A 4,621-nucleotide genomic window follows, 5' to 3' on the forward strand; every position below is an offset into this window, starting at 1 on the left:
AGCAAGCTATGGTCACCTTGTAAATCTCAGTCAGGCGGATAATGATTGATTATGGAGTTTTCGAAAATAATACTAATTAAACAGAAAATAAAGATAGAAATACTTATGTATATCACTGGTGAGAATTTCAGATAAGCGTATAGAGATGCTTTCGTTCCTCTGAACCTCTGCTTTCCTGCTGTCTTCATCTAATCAATCCTACTCCTTTCCATGGCTGGATTTATGTAAGGACATTACCATTGTCAATGGCTACTTTTGATCCTCTCTGGAAAATGGTCAGATGCGCTGTCACTACATGGCTAATCGTCTGGAGGCATCACCGTTGTCAATGGCTGCGTCCCATCCTCTTGTGAAAATGGTCCAAATGCTCTGTCACAGCGCGGCTAATCATCTGAGGTTCTCGATCATGCTGGAATAGGATTCACCCTCCTTTTGCGTCTGTCACTACGCCCAGCACTCGTGAGTTTGAAGTTCATCACAGTCATTCAATCCCAGAGTCTTACTCGGAATACCACAGACAAGGTTTAGACTTTTCGGACTCTCATGAATGCCGCCATCAATCTAGCTTATACCACGAAGATTCTGATTAAGAGATCCAAGAGATACTCATTCAATCTAAGGTGGAACGGAAGTGGTTGTCAGGAACGCGTTCGTGGGGGAATGATGATGATTGTCACGTTCATCACATTCAGGTTGAAGTGCGAATGAATATCTTAGAAGCGGAATAAGTTGAATTGAATAGAAAAACAGTAGTACTTTGCATTAATCTTTGAGGAACAGCAGAGCTCCACACCTTAATCTATGGAGTGCAGAAACTCTACCGTTGAAAAATATATAAGTGAATACAGGGTAAGCATGGCCGAGTGGCCAGCCTCCCATGGAGGTCTAGAGATCTCAAAATGATCAAAAGATGTCTAATACAATAGTAAAAAGTCCTATTTATAATAAACTAGTTACTAGGGTTTACAGTAGTAAGTAATTGATGCATAAATCCACTTCCGGGGCCCACTTGGTGTGTGCATGGGCTGAGCTTGAATGTTACACTTGTAGAGGTCAATCTTGGAGTTGAACGCCAGTTTGTAACGTATTTCTGGCGTTCAACTCTGGCTTGTAACGTGTTTCTGGCGTTTAACTCCAGACAGCAGCGTAGAACTGGAGTTCAACGCCCTTTTACATCATCTAAACTCGGCCAAAGTATGGACTATTATATATTGCTGGAAAGCCCTGGATGTCTACTTTCCAACGCAATTAGAAGCGCGCCATTTTGAGTTATGTAGCTCCAGAAAATCTACTTTGAGTGCAGGGAGGTCAGAATCCAACAGCATCAGCAGTCCTTCTTCAACCTCTGAATCTGATTTTTGCTCAAGTCCCTCAATTTCAGCCAGAAAATACCTGAAATCACAGAAAAACACACAAACTCATAGTAAATTCTAGAAATGTGAATTTAACATAAAAACTAATGAAAATATCCCTAAAAGTAACTAGATTCTACTAAAAACATACTAAAAACAATGCCAAAAAGCGTATAAATTATCCGCTCATCACAACACCAAACTTAAATTGTTGCTTGTCTCCAAGTAACCGAAAATCAAATAGGATAAAAAGAAGAGAATATACTATAAATTCCAAACTATCAATGAAACATAGCTCCAATTAAATGAGCGGGACTTGTAGCTTTTTGCCTCTTGAATAGTTTTGGCATCTCACTTTATCCATTGAGGTTCAGAATGATTGGCATCTATGGGAACTCAGAGTTCAAATAGTGTTATTGATTCTCCTAGTTCAGTATGATGACTCTTGAACACAGCTATTTTATGAGTCTTGGCCGTGGCCCTAAGCACTTTGTTTTCCAGTATTACCATCGGATACATAAATGCCACAGACACATAATTGGGTGAACCTTTTCAGATTGTGACTCAGCTTTGCTAAAGTCCCCAATTAGAGGTGTCCAGGGTTCTTAAACACACTCTTCTTTTGCTTTGGACCTTGACTTTAACCGCTCAGTCTCAAGTTTTTTTACTTGACACCTTCACGCCACAAGCACATGGTTAGGGACAGCTTGGTTTAGCCGCTTAGGCCAGGATTTTATTCCTTTAGGCCCTCCTATCCACTGATGCTCAAAGCCTTGGGATCCTTTTTATTTACCCTTGCCTTTTGGTTTTAAGGGTTATTGGCTTTTTGCTCTTGCCTCTTGGTTTTAAGAGCTTTTGGCTTTTTCTGCTTGCTTTTTCTCTTTTTTTTTTTTCTTTCTATTTTTTTGCTATTTTTTTTTTTGCAAGCTTTGTTCTTTAATTTGCTACTTTTTCTTGCTTCAAAAATCATTTTTATGATTTTTCAGATTATCAAATAACATGTCTCCTTATCATCATTCTTTCAAGAGCCAACATATTTAACATTCTTAAACAACAACTTCAAAAGACATATGCACTGTTCAAGCATTCATTCAGAAAACAAGAAGCATTGTCACCACATCAATATAATTAAACTAAGTTCAAGGATAAATTCGAAACTCATGTACTTCTTGTTCTTTTGAATTAAAACAGTTTTCATTTAAGAGAGGTGATGGATTCATAGGACATTCATAACTTTAAGACAAAGTTACTAAATACTAATGATCATGTAATGAAGACACAAACATGGATAAGCACTTAACATTAAGAAAACGAAAAACAAAAAATAAGAACAAGGAATGAGTCCACCTTAGTGATGGTGGCGTTTCCTTCTTGAGGAACCAATGATGTCCTTGAGCTCTTCTATGTCTCTTCCTTGTCTTTGTTGCTCCTCCCTCATTGCTTTTTGATCTTCTCTTATTTCATGAAGGATGATGGAGTGCTCTTGATGTTCCACCCTTAATTGTCCCATGTTGGAACTTAATTCTCCTAGGGAGGTGTTGATTTGCTCCCAATAGTTTTGTGGAGGAAAATGCATTTGAGGCATCTCTGGGATCTCATGGTGATGAGCTTCATGCGTCTCTTGAGATCCATTAATGGGCTCTCTTGCTTGCTCCATCCTTTTCTTAGTGATGGGCTTCTCTTCCTCAATGGGAATGTCTCCTTCTATGAAAGCTCCAGCTGAGTAACATAGATGGCAAATAAGATGAGGAAAAGCTAGCCTTGCCCCAGGAGAGGGCTTTTCGGCTATTTTATAGAATTCAAGGGAGATGACTTCATGAACTTCTACTTCCTCTCCAATCATGATGCTATGAATCATGATGGCCCGATCCACAGTAACTTCAGATCGGTTGCTAGTGGGGATGATGGAGCGTTGGATGAACTCCAACCATCCTCTAGCCACAGGCTTGAGGTCCAGTCTTCTTAATTGAACCGGCTTGCCTTTGGAGTCAATCTTCCATTGAGCTCCTTCCACACATATGTCCATGAGGACTTGGTCCAACCTTTGATTAAAGTTGACCCTTCTAGTGTAGGGGCGTGCATCTCCTTGCATCATAGGCAAGTTAAACGCCAACCTCACATTTTCCGGACTAAAATCTAAGTATTTCCCCCGAACCATTGTAATATAATTCTTTGGGTTTGGGTTCTTACTTTGATCATGGTTCCTAGTGATCCATGCATTGGCATAGAACTCTTAGACCATTAGGATGCCGACTTGTTGGATGGGGTTTGTTAGAACTTCCCAACCTCTTCTTTGGATTTCATGTCGGATCTCCAGATACTCATTCTTCTTGAGCTTGAAAGGGACCTCGGGGATCACCTTCTTCTTGACCACAACATCATAGAAGTGGTCTTGATGAGCTTTGGAGATGAATCTTTCCATCTCCCATGACTCGGAGGTGGAAGCTTTTGTCTTCGCTTTCCCTTTTCTAGAGGATTCTTCGGTCTTGGGTGCCATCAATGGTAATGGAAAAACAAAAAGCTTATGTTTTTACCACACCAAACTTAGAATATTGCTCGCCCTCGAGCAAGAGAAGAAAGAATAGATGAAGAAGAAGAAGAAAATATGGAGGAGAGGGGGAGGGGTGTATTCGGCCAAGAAGGGGAAGAGAGGGTTGTGTTGTGTGAAAATGAAGAAGAATGGAGGGCTTTATATAGGGAAGGGAGGGGGGTAAGGTTCCGCCATAAGGGTGGGTTTTGGGTGGGAAATTGATTTTGAATTTTGAAGGTAGGTGGGGTTTATGAGGTAGGTTTATGGGGAAGAGTGGATGGATGTGAGTGGTGAAGTGGTTATAGGGAAGAGAGATTGAGGTGATTGGTGAAGAGTTTTGGGGAAGAGTGTTTATGGGATTATGTGAAAGAGGGGTGAGAAGAAGTGAGTGGAGGTAGGTGGGGATCCTGTGGGGTCTACAGATCCTGTGGTGATCCTGTGGGGTCCACAGATCCTGAGGTGTTCAAAGATTTACAACCTTGCACCAAATTAGGCATGCAAAATTCCCTTGCACACAACTCCGGGCGTTCAGCGCCAGATTGGTGCTTGTTCTGGGCGTTGAACACCCATTTGTTGCCCATTTCTGGCGTTGAACGCCAGAACCATGCTTGTTCTGGGCGTTCAGCGCCAGCTCTTCTCCAGGGTGCAATTCTGGCATTCAAACGCCCAGATGCTGCCCATTTTAGGCGTTCAGCGCCAGAACCATGCTCTGTTCTGGCGTTGAACGCCAGCCAGATGC

This window comes from Arachis hypogaea, chromosome 12 (genome assembly GCF_003086295.3).
Source record: "Arachis hypogaea cultivar Tifrunner chromosome 12, arahy.Tifrunner.gnm2.J5K5, whole genome shotgun sequence".
NCBI classification, from domain to species: domain Eukaryota; kingdom Viridiplantae; phylum Streptophyta; class Magnoliopsida; order Fabales; family Fabaceae; genus Arachis; species Arachis hypogaea.